The following is a 21,047-nucleotide window of genomic DNA, read 5'->3' as shown; positions in this document are numbered from 1 at the left end:
TCTTATCCTATCCTGACTGTTTTTGTCTGGCTGGAATGAGTCCTTGACAGGTAGATAGATATAGATATATATAGGGTGTGTGTGTGTGTGTGTGTGTGTGTGTGTGTGTGTTACATACAATTGCTTTAACTGTTTTTAGTTAAACTAAGGTTCAAATTCACACTACACATTTAAAGCGCTATGATACCACTTTACATGGCCACGACTTCCCCCAAATACACCACACCTCCCAGGATTTTTCGAGGGAAGCCATGACTGTTTAAAGTGGCATCACAGTGCTTTAAATTTACAGTGTGGATGCGGCCTGTTTTGGCCAGGGGCCAAAGTGGGCAGTGCAACAAATATAAATTTTGCCATAGTAGTAGCCTAGCTTCTACACAGACTCACACACCCCTCTCTATCCTCCATCTGGACGTATAAGAGACCTTATCAGAATTCAGGGGCACATTCCACCCATGGAAAAACATGCAAGGAGGGCCCTCTTGCCCTGCTGCCGCCCAGGTCTCTGGTCTCTCATCTTGGGGTTAGAGAATTCAGAACAAACAGACTCAGGCCACAATCTCTGCAAAAGTGGTTGCAACTGCAAAATTTGCAACAGATAATCTCCTCCCTGCCCTTCTTTCTGCGTATTCAGATACCCTCTCAAATTTGCCTGTGCCATGTCCTTGCACAAGGCGAGTGTGCCAACTTCAGCGGGTGAGCAGGAGGCATTGCCAATGGTCATCATGCCTGGCTCTGCGTAAGCGGTGAACTTTTGTCCGCTGCCCCCCCTTTTTCCAGCGCCAATGCCAACTGCTCATTATTTCCCACAATGAGGACTGGAGGCTGGACTAACCTTCACAGACGTAGGGGTGGCCAAGGTCAGATATGAAAGGAAGGAATGTGTGCCAGCTCACGGAGTGGGGGCAGGGAGAGAAAGGGTTCAGGGAAGGGGCAGCGTTGGCACAGGGCAGCTCCTGCCTGCCTATCGGGCAGCGCCAGCCGTCTCCTTGCAAAGGCTCCCAGGCATGGTTCGGCAGAGCTAATTGCCTGAAATTAAGGGAAATGTTTATATCTCTAGGTCTGCAGACTATGCATGCCATGAAGGCAGTTGCCTTACATACAAGACTTTGCATGTTTGCAGTTCCTTCGTTGCGAAAGATTTTCCACATGACTTCCTATTTACAAAGCTCCCAGAGGACGCTTGAGCTGCATTCACACCTGCATTTAAAGAGCATTTATGGCACGGTGACTTTTTCCAAAGCAACCTGGAGACGGTAGTTTGTTAAGGGTGCTGGGGAGGGTTTAGATTTTTGAGGGTTAAACTACAGTTCCCAGGGTTCTTTGGAGCAAGCCATGTATGGTGCGTATGCACAGAGATCTCAGGTTCCACCCTCAGCATCTCCAGTTGAAACACTCTATTGACAGGGCTGAAGAAAGGTTTTTCCTTTGCCTGAGATCTTGGCTAGGTGGACCCAATGGTCTGAATCCACTTGAGAAGCTCCATATATGATAACAAATACAAAGGATGGCTAAGTATACTCACATGCAGTGGAGGTATCTTATGTGCTCATCTAAGCATGCAACAGGCAAAAACCAGTTTACAGCAGCATGCCCACTCTCATTTTCTGTCCTTGGCTTCTTAAGTTCACAAATTATATCTCCTTGATGTAGCAATCTGTGAAGGTAGACGAACAGCCATAACTGGGTTGTCCATTCAGACATCACTCCAAATCATAGTTAAGCACAAAACATGGTTCGTAAATACATTTTAAGGTGCAGTTTCCAGTTCTATTTTCCCAGTCAATCCAATTGTAAACCCTAGTTTTTCAATTTGAATGCAGCAGACCATAGTTAAAATTTCTTAACTACAATTTGGCAGGATGTCTGAATTGAGACACTGCATTTAATTAAATGTGGGAATACCCAACTTCTACTCTTGTGCGGCTTCTGTGTTGCTGCTTATCAGATTCCAGCTTTGTTTCCCAAATATATACAATTTCAGCAACAAGATTTTGCTACTTTTTCAGTCTTGTCTTAAGGCTAGAGAAGAATATCAAATGATAGATAAACTCAATTGAGTCTAACAACGCAAGATGTTTTATTATCACTTAACTGCGATGTAGAAATAGCTACACCTGTGAACTCATTTAATCCAACAAAGTCCCTACAAACACACGTTTCATTCTGTGGCATAAATAAAACACATGTAGCTGCATAACAGATTCTCTGAGGCAATTGTGCAGAAGGGGATGCTGTTAAAAAGCTGCCTAAGCACGTACTGAATTGTGCAATGCTTGCAAGTGGCAAACTGTGTGTGGTTTGCCTCAAGGTTTATTGTTTCACAAAATGGAGTGAAGAAAGGGCTGCAGACTGGTGCTGCGTCCTTGCCATACATTTAAAGCACCTTCCAAGCCCCTAAAGAGCCCTGGGAACTGTAGTTTGCTAAGGGTGCTCAGAACCGTAGATGTTTGAAGCTACAGTCCGCAGCCAAAAGCAGAAAACTAGCACATGGGAAGGGGGTGCGGGAGTTTGTAATCCTTTTCCCATGTGTCATTTTCCCACTAAAACACAAACACACACAAAGCTTTTTTTGGAGTGGGGATGCCCCGCAAGGAAAAATACGTACACACGTACACAGCATAATGTTTCCGCTTTAGTTTGAAGCCTCCACGGCTGCATTTTGTCCAAAGCTGGAGATAAGCTACGCAGGACTGAGAACGACACGTAGCTCAAGCCTCACACCTTGCCAGGATCTTGCTTTGTGAGGTGATCTATGTTTAAACAACTGGGCATGGCCCTGGGCTCTTTGTGAGCATGTGTGCTGTGGAACAACACAGCCCTCCTGAGAAGGAAAACTCGAAGAAGCCTCAAGCAAGCACTGAACTTGTTCAATCGGCCAGCGCCTTCTTATGCAAAAAAGGGTCTTCCAGTTTACATGACAAAAAGCTTGCTATTAACTTCATTGGAGGTTTAAAGGAATCTAACTGAACTGAGGTTCTGCCATTTCTAACTGCATTATAAGACCTGTAACTTGTGGCTGAGCTTGCTTTTCCCTCCTCCCTCCTTTTCCTTTTTCCTTGTGTGTCACATCTTCTTTGGTTATAAGCCTGAGGGCATGGAACGCCTCACTATTAGCGCTGAGGAGGAGCAGGAGCCTAGCAAGCCTGTGCTAGCTACTCCTCTTCCCATCACACTCACTTATTTGCATTCCCTCCACCTCTAGGCTAGCGGAAGAGGAAGAGGCAAATAAGCAGGAATGTTGAAGAGCAGGAACAGGGAACCTATGGACCTCCAGGGTATTGTTAGACTACAACTTCCAGCATCATCCCTAAACATTGGCCCTGCTGGCTGGCTGCTTAGGGAAACTGGAGTCCAACAAAGGCCACAGGTCGTTCCAAGCCCCATTTCTAGTGAACAGAAAGAACAGCAGCAGGAGGAGGCCCCTGTCTCCAGTAGGCCTCAGACCAGATCATGGACCTGAAGGGATCAACCTCTGGTTCCAGCCCTGTAGAAGACTGATTGCATGGTCTTGAATCGAATCAGCTGCATGTGAGGGGAGGGAAAGGGGCTACTACCACTGATTGTGCAAAGATGTGCACAAAAACCTCATACACCGTATTTATTTATTATTATATTTGTTAGTTGCTTTTCTCACAAAGTGACCCAAAGCAACTTACATTAAAACCAAATAAAGAACTCCCAATAAAAATCTAAAATCTAAAAGCGCAGCTGAACAGATAAAACAGATCAGGACTTGCTGTTCTCACCCAACTAAAAGAGGCCACAATTAAGGGCCAAAACCTTGTGTAAAGAAAAAGGTATTCACCTGGTGCCGAAAAACAGATAAGGGTGGCGCTAGGCATGTCTCCCTGGGTAGAGCAGTCCACAAGTTGGGGGGTCACCACTGAAAAGGTCTGATCTAATTAATTTGGTAACATACCCTTTTGGTTTAAATGTATTATGAAAATCCTACAATAAGGAGACAGTTGTACTGTAACACGACTGAAAAGCGTGACTTTTACTGAGTAAAAAAAATAACCCAGGGTCCTTCTCCTTATGGGTTGTGTTTGGCAAAGTCATTGGGCAAGAAACCAGACTTCTGCTCAAGCAACAGAACTTCTCCTTCCGTCTCCTCTCCCTGCAACTCCTTAAATCTGCTTTGGGGTTCCCGCGAACCCTCTGGGGGTGCATAGGAGAGGGAGGAGAAGGAAGAGGGGAGGTTCAGTTGCAGGAGCAGCCTATCGTTGTGCAATGACTTCAGCAGATTCCTCCCCCTGCCAATATTTCACAATCTACTGAGAGTTGAGGATGGAGCAAGACACAAGCATCAGACCCCACTATCTCTGAATGCAGGTTGCCACCAAAATAGCTACAAGGCGAAGGTACAATCAGTATCTGCTCTCATCACGTTTAATTCCTCCCATTATGTTTAATTCCTTCTTTGTCCTTACCTTGTTTGTTGCCTTGGAAGCCACACTTTAGGGCTCAGGACTGTCTGCCACAGCACTGGGTTCGCTCCTTTACAGAAGAGCAAAAACACAGGCAAACATGAGGAGCTGGTCTCCCCAAGACGCTCAGCGAAGGCATGAGGAGGGAGCAGGATAGCACCCACCAGCCTCACCCCACAACACTGACGTATGCACCACAAAATCACATGAGAAAACTCTCCAAGTTACACAAGACCTTACTTTATGGGTCTTTAAAACAAATGTGCTAACTACCATCTTTTGACCCACAGGTCATAAAATCAATAGCATCACCTGTTTACCTGAGGCAACCTTGCAACAAGTATTGGTGATCCCAGCAGCTAGTAGTCAGATTTTACAGACCTAAACTCAGGTCATTGAAACAAAGTTATGTGGGCAATAGGTTAACTCTCAGCAGGTGTAAAGGGAAGGTGGGGTTGGCAGCCCCCAACAATGTACACTAAGGGGGTTTTTTTTTAATTATTGCTTTGTGGGTTTTAGTCATGTAATCTCATTTGTACACCACTTTGAGAATTCTTTTCGATCAAATTGTTTACTTTTTCCCTAAATAAAATAAGTAAATTTTGCAGCGCAATGCAACAGATCTAGAGTAACGACAGCCAGCATGGTGTTGGATTGGAAAGGCGGGCTAGGACTGAGGAGAACCGGGTTCAAATTCCCCACTGGGCCATGAAGCAGCTCACTCTCTCACTCTTTCTGAGCCTCAGTTACTTCACGGGGTTGTTGTGAGGAAAGAAGATGGTGGTGGTGGTGGGATCCATTTGGGGTTGCCAAATTTTGGGCTCGCATAGGGCGCCATATTACAAAAGACTGCCAAAGTATGCCGCTGAATGCAGTACCCTGAGATGCCTTGAGGAAGGATAAATATGCAAGGTCCTTGAAGGGTGGAATAAGAATGTAATAAATAGAAACAAATAAATATGTAATATTTGGGGCATCACTCTTATATCTTAAAGGACAGGAAGGATACACAAACAGAGGAACGAAACATAGAACAGGATATATTCTGAGGTGGGAAATAAATGCGGCCCTCCAGACGTCTCTCTGGCCCTTCAGACTCTTCCCAGGCTACACCCCCTCCCCAAACACCCCCTCTCCTGTGCAGAAACAAGCCTACTGCACAAGGGCAAACGTTGATATCAATTGCCCTGCCCACTTTTGTCTCTAGCCCCGCCCACCCTGGCATGTGGCCCCTGGGATGCTGCTCAGAAGGGAATGTGGCCCTCGGGCTGAAAACTATTCCTCACTCCCTGCCCTGAGGGTGAGTTATTTTAGCACTCAGAATTGCCAGCCTTCACAGGAGGCCGACTGAAAGAGGCATGCTCAGAGGTGCGCAGGAGCCTTTAATTAAGGGACTAATTCAATTTGCACTACAGCAGGAGCTGCCTCCGTTCACATGAGGGCGACCCAGCACACACACATACACACATGAGGGTTTGAAATTTGAAAGAAACCTACCATGGCTCACTTGCATCTTTCTTCCTCTATTCCTGTCCCAGCAGGAAGCCTGCCCTATTTAAAGTCCCAGAGACAGGTCCCACCCCCTCTGCCCCCCCTCACTCCCCAGATAAGCATCATGTTACAAAGTGACCTACAAGCCTAGGCACACAAGCCCCAGTCCCCACTTTAGAAGCAGCCCGGCTTACGCTTCTCCTTAAAAAGCAAGCGGCAAAAATATACGATCAAACCAAACGTCCCACCTTCTCAGGTTAGGCGGCCACGTGGTATCAAGACATCTCTCTCCCCAGAACCACCACACTTTAAAAGCCAGGTTCTTATTTAACTCCTTGAGCTAATCTGCTTCTTGTTCAGTCTAGTTTCTTAAAACTCTGTCACTAGCAAGTGAGGGCTACAGCCCAAGGCCTCACACAAGTAGCCCCCCCTCCCCCATTTCAGCTCTGCAAAAAGAGGTACAGAGGTAAAAAGGTAAAGGTAAAGGTACCCCTGCCCGTACGGGCCAGTCTTGACAGACTCTAGGGTTGTGCGCTCATCTCACTCTAGAGGCCGGGAGCCAGCGCTGTCCGGAGACACTTCCAGGTCACGTGGCCAGCGTGACGAAGCTGCTCTGGCGAACCGGCACCAGAGCAGCACACAGAACGCCGTTTACCTTCCCGCTATAAAGCAGTACCTATTTATCTACTTGCACTTAAGGGTGCTTTCAAACTGCTAGGTGGGCAGGAGCTGGGACCGAAAGATGGGAGCTCACCCCGCCGCGGGGATTCGAACCACCGACCATGCGATCGGCAAGTCCTAGGCGCTGAGGTTTTACCCACAGCGCCACCCGTGTCCCTAGAGGTAACTCGGGTTAAAAACTTAATTCGTTCTGGAGGTCCCTTCTTAACCTGAAACTGTTCTTAACCTGAGCTACCACTTTAGCTAATGGGGCCTCCCGCTGCCGCCGAGTGATTTCTGTTCTCATCCTGAAGCAAAGTTCTTAATCTGATGTACTATTTCTGAGTTAGCGGAGTCTGTAACCTGAAGCGTCTGTAACCTGAAGCGTCTGCAACCCAAGGTACCACTGTACAGGATCAGGCTGGGTGCTGTGCAAGAGTTAAGCTTGCCGAATCAAAGGCAAGCACTTTACAATGCAGTTCTGCAGCACCGATGCAAGGAAACTACCAGTTTAACCCAACTCTACAGGGTTGCTGTGTGTAGCTACGTACCTCATTTTATCCTCTCGTTATCAACTTAGAAGATACATAGTCGCTCAGTTAGGAGGATCATTCCAGGCTTCGTAAACCAGAATCTTGAAGCCAAAGTTGGCAGAAAATAGGAGAGAAGGGAGGAACACTTGGCTCACACTCTCAGCTTCAGAAACCATGGTTTGCAAAACCTTCAATAATTGTCTGAACCAGGCCATCGGCTCAGTTCGGAATCCCTTGCAGATGACCGCAATGCCTGGAGGCAAATGGTCAGGTTTGTGTATCCATAGCAGTGACCATAGGAGAAACAACCACTGGGAGGAGCACAGAGAAGAAATGCCATGGTGCATCTGCAGTAGCACAACTGGGCGGCTTCTCCTGCCCCAGCTGCAACAAAACATGTATCTCCTGCATTGGTCTCTACGGCCGTGGCAGGCACTGCAACCTTCCAGCAGCTTGACCTCCCCACCATAGGTCTCATTGTCTCCTGAGACAGATGGATGCCAACAACAAGAATCCTGCATACACACATAATGGAAGTGATTGATTCAGCTAAGTATAGGAGTCCCCTTGAAAACCAATTATACCTTAGAACTCCATATGACTTCTGTTCGGGGGCAGCTTCTAACGGCACCCACATCTATGGGAAATCAGAACACACACACCCTCCAGCCAAGGGGCCTCTGGGCCAAATTCTCTCCAGTGCCAGGGAAAGCCCTTTCCCATCTTCTCATTCCCATCCTGGACACACCTTCCACTCCCTGGGGATTGTAGCTTCTCCACCCTTAACCCCAAACCGCACATGCGGCTGTGTGGTGCATTGTGGGAAGGCCGTCCCTGCTCTCATACGTACGCAAGAACACACGGAGCCAAGAGTCAAGAGCCAAACTTAGACACAACTTAAACCCACCCTTCTTCAAAACCATTTGGGGAGCGGGGAGTGATAAGGACCCATAGTGTACCCATCTCCCCCTATGGCTAAGGGCTGTGGCTCCCCCTATGGCTAAGGGCTGTGACAGAGCACATGCTTTCACCTCAAAAAAGGCCCCAGGTTCTGCCCATGGCACCTCAGATAGGGTTGGGAGAGACCCCTGCCTGAAACCCCCAGCCACTTCATGTAGGCAACACTGAGCTGCTCCTTAGCGGCCTGACTCATGGTAAGTCAGGTTCATATTTTCCATATGGGGGGAATTTCCATCGGAGAAATAAGACCAAATTGCGCCCCACGCAGCAAACTAACCACATCTAGTTTGCCCCCAGCAACCCAAAAAAAGACCCCTGACTCACACAACTCCTGAGCACTTATGCTCACCAAATCCCCGGGTACGCACCTGCAAACGCACGACTTCCCTGCCTCACACAAGCCCTATGCCACCCACACCATTCTCTCGCATTATGTGGCAGTGAGCACTGAACCCTAACTGGCCAGAAAGGCAGACACTCTGCACATACTCAGAAGAACTCATATAGTAATATTCTTAGCATTTCCCCTTGACTAATACTCTATGAGCTGGTTAATGATATACACTTCTAGTCAATTTAGATAATAACAAGTGACTAAATTTTTTCCTATAGGTAAAAGCAACAGTATTGAGGGAAAACCCCACTACAGTATCATTGTTTTGATTTTTCCAGTTAACTTGTGCGTGAGTCATGACAACCATCTCAAAAGAATAGGCACTCCCACCTTGTGGGTGTGAGAGAAGGTGGCAGTTCCTTCCAGTAATTAGCTTGCTACTTGTATTTTTTTATACGTACTTTTATTTTCTTTTTACTGGTGTGTTACATTCCTATCCGGCCTTTCTTCCATGGCACTCAAGCAGTGCACAGAGCACATCCCCATGTTATCCTTGCCTTGAACAACAGCCCTGCAAAGTTGGTTAGGCCGAGAGAGAGCGAGAGAGCAACTACTACTAGCCCAAGATCGGCCAGTGAGCTTTGTAGCCAACTGGGGATTTGAATCCAGTATTCCCAGTAAGACATTTTCACTACTAATTCACAGCGACTCTTGTGTCAAAAACAGTCAGTTCGTTGTAAAATCCGAATCCTAATTTAATCAGGGATGTGCATGCTTTTTTAAAAAAGCTGATTAATATACTGTATAATGAAGTGGAAACCCTTTACACATTTGCCTGTATATTTATGATTTACTAATTATATTTCTATACCACCTTTATCTTCCAAGGAGCTCAGTGTGGTGTAAATGGTTCTCCTCCCCCACACTTCATCCTTACAACAACCCTGGGAGGTAGGTTAGCCTGAGAGACAGAGAGCGGCCCAAGGTCACCCAATGTGAAGATTTGAACCCTGGTCTCTCCCAGCTCTCAGAATGACACTCTTAACTGTTAATTTACTGCTGCACTTGGTAAAAGTGATTACAGGCATTGCAGCCCAAATTATTCACAAGTTTTGGGACTGAAGATCAAGGAGGCGTCCCAGAAGCCCGAGATCACATACACACTATGTGTATAAACATCCCTAATCCTTGTCTCCGTTTACCTTTGGAGCCTAGGGACCTTTTCCGCACCCATGCCTGCTCCTTCTGGCCACATCTACTCAATTGCACTTTCAGCATCGGCTTGGCCAGGATTTTTGTTGGGAGGGCAGAACCTCAGTTAGCTATGTATTTTTATTTATTTTTTATTGATTGGGGGCTAGCTGCCCCCCCTTATACCCCGGCCACCTTGCAAACTCCCCGCCCCCCCCCGCGCAGAATTCTCTATTTGTTTTATTCTATTTACGGCACCGAGCGGCCACGTCTGACAGCTGCGTGACAGGCAGCAGCCCAACAGGTGATGCGCAGCGGTGGGAGGTAGAGGAAGAAGATCATCAGCGAAGGAATGCTTCGCATGTTGTTCAGCTGCTATTCCCGCCACATGGGTGCTGGGCGGACCTTCCCCTGCCCACCTTAAGCCGTCTCCCCTCCAAACCGCCGCCACGCTTCTCCACACCCCAGAGAAGAGGGGGTCGATTTTCCCCTCGCCCCCACTTCTCTGTCTCGGGGAGTTCCGGATCCGCTCCCATGTCCCCTTCCCTGTCCTGCCCTCTGGAAGCCCCCGATGCTTCGCCTTGGGGTTTGCTCCCCCTAACCCAATTCATTCCGCCCCCAATCTCGCCTCCTTGCAAGCGGGAGGGTCTCCTTCCTCGCCGCTCCTGCCCAGACCTACCAGCACCTCGGGGTGCGATCCGGACGCGTCCGTTCCGTCGTGACACCTGGAGAACAGGCGAGGGAGCTCGGAGCCTTGCAAGCGTGGCCACGTTGCATCAGCCAAGCTCCCCCCGCGTCCAGAGGCGAGCAAAAAAGCCTTCCGACCCCGCCCAGCGCCTCGGCGCCGCCTCTCGGGTACTGCCGCTTTCGAAACCGCGCTCTTCTCGCAGTGGAGGCCGCGAAAGATGGAAGATCTCTCCCCGCAACCCCGCGCCTCTTTCACACATGCACGCACACACGTGTCACGCGGCAACGGCAGAGGAATGAGCACATGCCGTACGACGTTCATCCTGGGTAATGTTTGGGCATAAGAACACCCGCAGGAGGAAGGAGCACTCCGTGACGTCCAGGGAGTGGACTACAATTCTTATCATGCCGGTAGGGCCTGATGGGAGTCCTGTAACATTTGTATACGTGCCGTGCCGCCCTTTTTCTCCGGTAAAGAAAGAGGAAACGGCAAGAAAGAAGGGAAAATCAGGATAAAGGCGCGGGGGGCGGGGGGGGGGAGGAAGATAGGAAGGGAGAAAAAGCATGAAAGAAAAGAGAAGTAAATTGATGTGCTGCAAAGAATGGCAGAATAAGAGAAGATGCGTGCACGCGCATACATGTTGGTTTTCACGTGCACACACGGTTATGAAGATTGAAAGGAAAAGAGTCCCCTTTATTTTCATCCTTTCTCATCTGTTTCTTTCAAAGGAGCAACATGGCTCCTTAGAAAACTCTGTAAGTTCGGTTGCACAAAAAACTTTGTTCACACTGCACAGATGTGTCCAGCTGATGATTCATTGTTTTGACATTCTGCCTTTCCTCCGATTAGGAGCACGTGACAGCTAACGGTATTAAAAAACAACAGAACACAAAGTAATAAAAACATACTTTAAAATCATAATCAACTTCAACAGCAGCAATGGCCATAATACCAGCCCTGAAAAAAACAAACTATTTTCAGTATGAACCAAAAGCAGTCAATAGAAGTGTAGGTATTCTGCTTCTACTATGGAGGGCAGTCAAATAATGAGGGGTGTGGTGGTGGGGGCACTACCAAGAATGACCTGCTTTGTGTAAATGTCCTCTTAGATGTTGGATGTTGTTTCCTGGATGGGACAAGATGTAGGACTTTCTCTACCCTAAGCAGAGCTCCTTGGGTTCCAGGTCATTTAGGGCTTTATCTGCCAACAGCAAAACCTTGAATTGTTCACTAGCAGATACGTAGTGCAGAGCTTTAAGAATCAAGTGAAATGATCCATACTTGCTATTCCAGACCACCTTCCAGAGTTGCCCACATATGTTAATGTTGTTACACTGCTCTGGGATTTGATTCAAAATCATGTTGATTTGTATCCAAACATATCCAGAAACTTGAGATTACCGTATTTTTCGCTCTATAGGACGCACCCGACCATAGGACGCACCTTGTTTTAGAGGGGGAGAACGGAGGAGGGAATCTCCCCCTCTCTGCTCAGCATCCCTTCAGCGAAGCGGCAGGAGAAACGGAGCCCCTTCCATTTCTCCTCCCCCTTTGCTGAAGGGGCACTGCACAGAGAGGGAAAACTGTGCAGCTCCTCTCCAGCGAAGCGAAGCCTGGAGAGCAAGAGGGATCGGTGTGCACCGACCCCTCTCGCTCTCCAGGCTTTAGTGAAGGCAACCCAAAGCCTCCAGGCGGCTATCCCTGAAGCCTTTAGAGCGCAGTGCGAGTTCCTGGTGCGCTCCGGAGGCTTCAGGTTCCTTTTGCTGAAGCCAGGAGAGTCTTGTTCTCCCGGCTTCAGCAAAAGGAACCTGAAGCCTTTGGAGTGCAGCGGGAACTCACACTGCGCTCCAAAGGCTTCAGGCGGCTATCCCTGAAGAGGTGCGCACCGACCCCACTCGCTCTCCAGGCTTCAGCGAAAGCAACGCAAAGCCTCCAGAGCATGGAGGGAGCACTCCCCCTGCGCTTCGGAGGCTTCACATTGCTATCGCTGAAGTCACGGAGCCTGCATTCGCTCCATAGGACGCACACACATTTCCCCTTAATTTTTGGAGGGTATAAAGTGTATCCTGTAGAGCGAAAAATACGGTAATTTCCAGAAAGCTACTTCTTCATCCCGGGAACCATCATGCAAAATTGGGTACTGTATCTTAGGAGTTGTCCAAATGCATAGGAAACAGACAAAACATCTTTTTCCAAATTTATTTATATCATATTTTATCTATTTATTACACAGTATATTTTTTCATTACAGTTGTATTCCAACTTTCTTCCAAGGAGCTCAAGGTGGAATGCATGGTTCCTCTCTTCCCATTTTATCTCCCTGTGTCGTAGGGGAGTCGGTAGCCATATATGCGTGTTTGTTTTTTCTGTGAATATAATGTAATAATTGCATTTCTTTAAAATTAAAAAGAAAAATGACGGCGGATGCCAAATCTAGTTATTAACATCCCGCATAATGAAACAGCGAGTTCCTTGTGGGCATTAAGCTCCCTACAGGTTGAACAGGTTTCTACACAAAGGTATTCCAAGCCAGGTATTTAAGGCTATCCGTAGAGAGAATGTGGCTGGACTTGCTGGTTAACTCTTTTTTTTTTGGTAATATTTTATTAGTTTTCCAAAAATAACAAAAAATAAAACAACAGCAATACAAATTCAAAACCAAACAAAAGAAATTGACTTCCCCCTATCCCTTCCTTGGTTCCATTATTTATCAGCATTCCACATGTCCATTGTAAATTAAAAAAACCATTAAAATTACTTATTGTCCATTCATAATAAAATTACAAGTAGTCCTAGAACCTTGCTAATGTATTAACTTGTGTACATTGCTTCTGTATATATGCAATAAAGTCATTCTAATCTTCTTTAAATTCGTTGTCGTCTCTTCCTCTTAGTTTCATTGTCAATTTTGCCATTTCAGCATATTCCATTAATTTAACTTGCCACTCTTCTTTGGCTGGGACACCTTCTTCTTCCCAGTGTTGTGCTAGTAGTATTTGTGCTGCCGTAGTTGCATACATAAATAAGTTATTTTGTAATCTTGGTAGGTCCACTCCTGTAATACCTACTAGGAAAGCTTCTGGGTTTTTTTTTAAACAAAGGTTATTTTAAACATCTCCATTTCATTATAAATAATTTCCCAATAATTCTTTTACAATCCCACCACATGTGAAAAAAAGTCCCTTCTGTTGTTTTACATTTTCAACACTTGCTTTCTTTAGCTTTGTACATTTTTGCTAATTTGACTGGAGTTAGATATCACCTATACATCATTTTCATATAATTTTCTTTAATTGCCACACATGCTGTAAATTTTATCTCACTCTTCCATAGTTTTTCCCATTCCTCCATCTGAATATTGTGTCCCACATCTTGTGCCCATGCCTTGCTGGTTAACTCAGTTGGTTAGAGCATGGTGCTGATAATGCCACTGTCACAGGTTTGATCCAGGTATGGGTGCATGTTCCTGCATTGCAGGGGGTTGGACTAGATGACCCATGGGGTCCCTTCCAACTCTATGATTCTAACATTGCAACCTGTAGTTTAGGCTGGCTAGTTTACGCTTGGCAGGGATTAAAATTTAGCTCATGAGGCCATGCCACACAAACCACAGACACAATTAAAATGCATCTTGTACCTTTGAGCACCATGTTAGTAAGCTGGGAACCTTAATAAGCAGTAGGCACTAGGGCCAATTTGTGGACTGGGCATTCTGGCAAGCTAATGTTGGTTGGAGATATATGTATAATGTATTTGTTATTTATATAGAATGCTTTTAAAACATGTAGCAAACTTCTGTTCTTTCCGTTTCTTAAAAAACTTGGTATAATAAAGCCGTGCGGTTTCACTACCAATAAGGTAAAAACAGTTTCGCTATCAATAAGCTTGATGTGAAGCCAATACGTCCTTTGCAGCTGCCTGGCAACCAGAACAAAACATTCGTGTTTGTTTGTGCGAGAGGGATTCCCCTTACAGAGGGGGTAAGAAGCAGGTTAGGTCTAGCAGATAAGCAACCTGGACTCTGCTGCCCACTTTGAAACTACATTCACAAATGTTCCCATGCATGTGAAGAAGAACAAATACACTGCAAGCCTGGATTTTGGCAAAGAAGAATGTTGCTTTCAAAATCCTGTGGGTTTCTGGATTCTGTGGGATAGGACTGTGCTTCTAAAAGGCAGCTCTGTCCTAAGGAACAATTGCAGAGAAGCCAACTCGGAGAAGGCAGCCGCAATGGCAAAGGAGGATTGCAATTGCAGAATTGCAGTTTGTAAGACTGCAGGAAAAACATCTTTTCTCAAGCCTCACCTTGTTTCTATTTTTGCTTGTTATGTGGATCCCTAGCCAGGATCCTTTCCATGAGTAAGTATCCCTCCATCCCTGCTTTGTCCATGGATCAGGGGTGCCGACTTGGGCCCCAGTTTATGGGTGCCCAGCAGCATGCATGCCGTGATGTCATGACGTCATGTTACATTGCACGCTGCAGCAGTGCTTGGAAACCCCAGAAGTCGTGTCCAGGGCCCCACGGTAAGGGTGCCAAGCACCCACAACAATTTTTTGTGGGTGCCCGAGCCCCCAGGGCCCCCTGGAGTTGGTGCCGGTGGTGTGGATTAGGATTAGGGCCAGCCCAATATATTTTGGCTCCTGAGACAAACCACAAAATGGTGCTTCCTCCAGCAGGAAAGAAGGGGTGAGTGAAGATCTGCATTGGGAACAGGGGGGAATAAAGAGCTGCACTGGGAACAAGGGTGGGAGGAGTCCAGCAGTGATTCCTGTTTGCCAAGAGGCCACTGTAGAGGTGGCATGGAAGGGATGCCAAGGAGGCAGCAGATCTGGACCATAAGCCAGTATGCTATAGTGGTTAAGAGCTGTGGACTCGTAATCTGGTGAACCGGGTTCGCGTTTCCGCTCCTCCACATGCAGCTGCTGGGTGAACTTGGGCTAGTCACACTTCTCTGAAGTCTCTCAGCCCCACTCCCCTCACAGAGTGATTGTTGTGGGGAAGGAAGGGAAAGGAGATTGTTAGCCGCTTTGAGACTCCTTAGGGTAGTGATAAAGCAGGATATCAAATCCAAACTCCTCCTCCTCCTCCTCTTCTTCTTCTTCTTCGCAGCATGGCACAGCTATAATTGCCACCGTGGCAGCAGTAGCAGGTGATGCATTTCTTGGAGGCCGGATCTGCTGCCCCAGGTGGCCGCCTCACTTTGCCTCATGGATGGCCCAGCTCGGATTAGGATTAGGATAACTATTCAAAATGTGATGCTTCCTCATGTTTATTTGAGATCTGGAGACTTATTTCTGTCAGATGGTGTGGTATCTTCAGTACATCTATATGGAAAATAAAATATTTCCCCACAGCAAATAAGTCTGTGTCCTTTGCCTGTCCTCTCGCACCTCGCTACTTAAAGTTGACGAGTTAATTTTTCAGTGACGGCTACTTGCCAAAGCTTTCATATCACCTTACCTGTCTATATCAGTTCTGCAACGTGGAATAGTCAAACTGGCTGCACTCATAAAACTTAATATGGTCTTTTGAAAGCAGCTTGTCATTCTGGTCATCCTAAATATTTAACAGTGCCTCAGCAGGCATCATTAATTGGTTTTGCTTTGTAGCTTGCTCTGTTCAACTAAACACCATCCTGCAAAATTTTAACACCTTTCTACGGGACCACCACATAAGAAGTTATGTTCCTTGGGCTGCAAACACACTTTACCTTTAAAAAGCATGTTCCAATCACATCCATCGAAGAATTTTGGGCACTGTAGTTTACCCCTCATAGAGTTACCATTCTCAGCAACCATTAACAAACTACCATGCCCAGAATTCTTTGAGGGAGGGGATGTGTTTAGAATGCGCTTTAAAGGCAGCATAGTGTCCCCTCACTCACAATCTGCGTTGCTCTGTTTTGCTATTTGGGTCAGTTTTGAAGGTGTGATACACTACCTATGTATAGGTTTTAAAAGATTCCCCCTCATTATTCTCTGCCTTCCAATACCTGCCACGTTAACTTCCAGCACCCGGCAACAGAAGCACCTGCTTCTTTAAAATTAAAAATATTATTTGCTTACAGGTGGGTGAGAGTGTGGCTTTGTTTTTGCTTGGTGCTGTCTCCTTTTGTGTTATCCCCTTCCTCATGACCATGTGAGTAAATACTCTTTCAATTCTTACCACCACCTCAAGGATCCATGCTTCAGAGCCAGGGTTTGGACCACAGCAGTGTCTTAAAGCATAGGATCTTACAACTTAGCCGGTAAATGCAGCTGTGTTTGTGATAACATGGTTGTTTTCTGTGGCTGGTGGGTGAAAAACAGGTGGATCCATGATGCAGGAGCCTGACTTTGCATCACAAAGCTCTGGATACTTGATCTTCATGTGGGATAACACAGGATTAAGATAATAAGGCAATGGTAAAATCTCTCCTCAATAAACACTCCCTGGTTTCAGGGTATGAGCTCATGAGAGATCTGAGGACCAGACACAGAGGCCTAGAAGGCCACAGGCAACCTGAGATTCCCCACTCGTCTTAGTGTAATACTTCAAATGAAAATACACCTGTCAGTTTGTAGAGATGGGCTCATTGGTCCCAGGAGGTGGGGGACAACAATCTGTCTGAAGTACAGTTGACTGTGTGGCTTTTTTCTGATATGATTTATGTCACATTTTCTAGAACAACTGTTGCTCAGCAGCACTGCTGTATGGGCGACATTTCCAGCTGGAAGGAACAGGAATACAGATGGATTTACATAATACTTTTTGCCCAAATATTGTGTAATCAAATGAGACGGTACTTTTATCCTTCTCCAAAATAAATACAGTTTTGATCTTCAAAGTGCTTGCTGGACAGGAAAAAAAAGTAACCACCTCAGGAAAGCCAAAAGGAGCAAAACGAAACAAAACCCGATTGTTTAAGGAACTTAAAACAACAGCTGTGGGGTTAAGCTGCCCAAAACCTCAAAAAGCTGCAGGAAATATAGAGAGAAATGCTATTGTGAAGGGGATCTCAGTAATCTTTGCTGCTGAGAGGAGCGGATTCTACTGTGAGCTGAAAGAGGAGGTGAACTAAAATAAAGAGTGGGCTGATCATTACATGGCGATGGGGGGCTCCTCAGATGAGCTGTGTATTGAGCATTTATCCTGATTTGCTTGCAAAAGGCTGTCACGGAGGTCAGACTGTGTCAGGTCTTTACTGAGCATTTGTTCTGATTTGTTTGCAGGGAGGTTACACATCAGCAAACTGCTCACCTCCTGATGCCTACAGGAAGTCGCGTCGACATGCCACACTTTTCAATGCATTTCCCCATCAATTTCTTAACCACAAAAAAACTGTTTCTTTTTCAAAGTGACTTTGTTGTGCTAGGGCAACAGAATGCTTTAACTATGCAAACTTGAATTTTCTAGTGTGCGCTTGACTTTCTTCTGGAAAACATCGACTGTTTGGAGGTGCCCATGAGGATGATAATTTACATAGTGCCATGAGTCATTAGTGTGTCCTGGCATTTTACAATAGGGCAAGTCCCTCCCTGCCCCAAGGGGTTTGCAATATATATTTCTTTTAAGCATAGGAGGGGAGAAATGCTAAAAGTGACTGTTTCAATGACATGTACTTAAGCCAGGGTTTCCCAAACGCCTGAGTTCATTGGCCCCTTAATACACTTATAACGTTGTGTTCACTCTTAAAGAACCCTGGAAACTGTAGTTTATCCCTCCAACAGAGCTACAATTCCTTTAACAAACTACAGTTCCCAGAATTCTTCGGGGTAGGTGGAAAATGTGATTTAAATGTGCTTTTGTCATGAGCTGGCTGGTTGACTGTGAGGAAGAAGAGGATCCTGGCGAGGGATGTAGCTGGGACTAGGACATACCAGGGCAAGCAGGGGATGGGGAAGGAAGTACTTACAGGGTGATGGAGGATGGTGAGGGAATGGGGGTCAATGCACAGGAACCAGATCAGCAGGACCCATCACCAGAACGAGAGGGACCCCTGTCCCCACAAACATGGCAGGCTCTGAGGTATAGGGAGCAGTGGGAGTGGCACTCTAGGAGGCTGAGGCAGGCAAGGGTCCACAGCCCAGCTCAGAACAGGTGAGGGTCACCTGCCTCATCAAACCCAGATGTTTCAACCAGCATGCAAAGTACAAGGGGAAAGCTGAGCTGAGATGCTCTGTCTGCTCAACTGCCCATGTTGATGAACCTTGGATTGGATTACGCCTGGACCTCTACTGAACTGTGCTTTGGGTTTGACCCTCGACTGTGTATTCTGACTGCTGGACTTCAGACTTGGCTACTTGGATTGACTCTGAACTGCGTTTCCTGGACTTTGTTTGTGTGGATTGACCCTTGGGACTTGCATACTGAATTGCTGCCAGGTAAGCTACGGCTTCAGGACAGCTTTGAACGTAGGGTATGTATGCAGCTAAAATTAATTAATTGCACCCACTGATGCTCAGCAGTATCTGCAGAAGAAATAGAAGACCTTTGAAGTGGTTTCCCCCCAACACTTCACGGTCAGTAGCAAAAGTGATTCAATACAATGGCCAAGAGTAAACCCCGCGATGAACTTGTTAAACTATAAGGGCCCCTCTGATAAGCTGAAAAGGATTTTTCCCCTTTTCTCCTTCCCTCCCCCACCAAACCAGCTTCCCCATTTTAGTTTTGTTCTGATTGTGTTGACTTTAAGTTCAAAATAGTAATAGCAGTGATGATAATCATGAAAAAATATATATGAGGGGATCAGGAATCTCTTCATTCTCATGTCCCACGTTGCCCGTCCTGATCCATCGATAGCTTGCAACTAGGTAAGACGCAGACATGAACACAGACCCAACCACCTCGGCTCTGACACTACTCAGATGAGCTCTGCCAGCTCCTCAGAGGAGGATCCATTTGGAGCACAAGCAATGGATCTCTCTTTCTCTCCTAGGCCCCATTTGCACTATACTTCTAAAACAAGATCATACCACTTTAAACAGTCATGGCTTCCCTCAAAGAATCCTAGGAGCTATACTTTCCAGGCGCTGAGAATTTAAAGCAGACTTCACAGAGCTGCAGTTTCCAGAGTGGTTTAATAGTCAACCTGTCTTCTCAGGGAACTCTGTGAGGGAAATAGGAGTCTCCTAATGACATCCTGTGTTCTTAACAAATGACAGTTCCTAAGATTCCTTGGGCGAAGCCGGGCTGTTAAAAGTGATACTGCTTTAAATGTATGGTGCGAATGTGCCCCCTCATTCTCAGGGTCAGCCCTACTGCCAGGTAGAATTAAGCAGACAGTGGCAGCTCCCCAGCTGTTGTCCTGTTGGAGGACAGAATTGTGGCTGCTACGTGGCCTGCCCTGAAACTGCCAAGTTAGCCTGCTGCCCCCATTCAAGTACCAGTCATGTGAAATCTCAATAATGTGGAAATTAACAATTAGGAAAAAGTTGAGGAAATGGAATAAACTGCCATGTGAATGCAGCCCATATTGTTCTGTCATTTGTTGTGCAACACTTAAGACATGGCCTAAGCAGTTCTAAGCCTGAAATGATTCAGCAAAGCTGCTTGTTAACAAACAGACCACAGTTAATTTTCCAGTGAACTTGTTTTTAGCAACGATTAAAGAAATGACATGCATTCGTAACATGCTGCCTAATCCTGTGAGTGCTTACTCAGTAGAGAGTAACACAGACTACTTGGGAGTGTAGCCTTAATTAATTCTTTGTACAACATATTCAATTTCTATGGAAATGGAAGCAGAAGGAAGTTCCTGTATCTTACCAACAGAGAGAAAGATGTGTGTGAATTATACCACGTAGGCTGAATGAGCTCAAAACCACAGCTCATCTCTTGGGTGTTTAAATTTTGCATTTAAATTTAAATTTTGCATTTTCTCTAACATCCCTTCTTTTGTACCATGCTCTGTTCTGTGCTGCTGCTGCTGCTGGTGGTGGTGGTCATTATCAGTACTATCAAAATGAATGGTGATTAGTACTATCAAAGTGAATGGAGGCTTACAGGTTAACAGCAATAAGATGGTGATGATGATGATGATGATGATGATGATGATGATAATAATAATAATAATAATAATAATAATAAATTATTTATACCCCGCCCATCTGGCTAAGTTTCCCCAGCCACTCTGGGTGGCTCCCAATCGAGTGTTAAAAACAATACAGCATTAAATATTAAAAACTTCCCTAAACAGGGCTGCTTGCAGATGTCTTTTAAAAATAAGATAGCTGCTTATTTCCTTGACATCTGATGGGAGGGCATTCCACAGTGTGGGCACCAGTACCGAGAAGGCCCTCTGTCTTGTTCCCTGTAACCTCACTTCTTGCAATGAGGGAACCGCCAGAAGGCCCTCAGCACTGGATCTCAATGTCCAGGCTGAACGATGGGGGTGGAGACGATCCTTCAGGTATAGAGGACCGAGGCCGTTTAGGGCTTTAAAGGTCAGCACCAACACTTTGAATTTTACTCGGAAACGTAACTGGAAGCCAATGCAGATCTCTCAGGACTAGTGTTATATGGCCCCGGCAGCCACTCCCAGTCACCAGTCTCACTGCCGCATTCTGGATTAATTGCAGTTTCCGGGTCACCTTCAAAGGTAGCCCCACGTAGAGTGCATTGCAGTAGTCTGGAGTAGTCTGCGGGAGATAACTAGAGCATGCACCACTCTGGCGAGACAGTCTGCGGGCTGTATAACAGTGCCCCCAGCTCCCAGCCCCTCTAGACGGTCCAGAAGGATGTTATGGTCAATGGTGTCATTGATGGAATCCCTATTTGT

The 21,047-nt window shown here is 46.2% G+C and overlaps 1 protein-coding gene and 1 long non-coding RNA gene across 5 annotated transcripts in view; one reads left to right on the top strand and one right to left on the bottom strand.

Moving 5' to 3' along the window:
• Positions 1 to 11,681, bottom strand: part of SLC6A16 (solute carrier family 6 member 16) — a 29,299-nt gene extending 17,618 nt beyond the window's left edge. The window contains exons 1-4 of one of the 4 annotated variants that reach the window (XM_083707887.1): positions 10,279 to 10,397; positions 4,434 to 4,500; positions 1,526 to 1,657; positions 836 to 1,029 (exon numbers count right to left, since the gene is read on the bottom strand). The gene's annotated coding sequence lies outside the window, so the exon portion shown is untranslated. Of the gene's footprint in view, positions 1 to 835; positions 1,030 to 1,525; positions 1,658 to 4,433; positions 4,501 to 5,927; positions 5,974 to 7,698; positions 7,889 to 10,278 lie in introns of those variants that run through there. The other 3 variants (XM_083707884.1, XM_083707886.1, XM_083707885.1) reach the window with 3 other exon arrangements.
• On the top strand, positions 10,578 to 13,157 carry LOC310829489. Its single transcript, XR_014557284.1, has 2 exons — positions 10,578 to 10,697; positions 12,898 to 13,157. It is a non-coding gene; the product is annotated as an uncharacterized lncRNA (long non-coding RNA).
• The last annotated feature ends 7,890 nt before the right edge of the window (positions 13,158 to 21,047 follow it).

Source organism: Podarcis gaigeae, assembly GCF_964106915.1.
Source record: "Podarcis gaigeae genome assembly, chromosome: 13".
Lineage (NCBI taxonomy): Eukaryota > Metazoa > Chordata > Lepidosauria > Squamata > Lacertidae > Podarcis > Podarcis gaigeae.
Note: the sequence above shows the minus strand (reverse complement) of the source record. Positions and strands in the feature narration are given on the sequence as shown.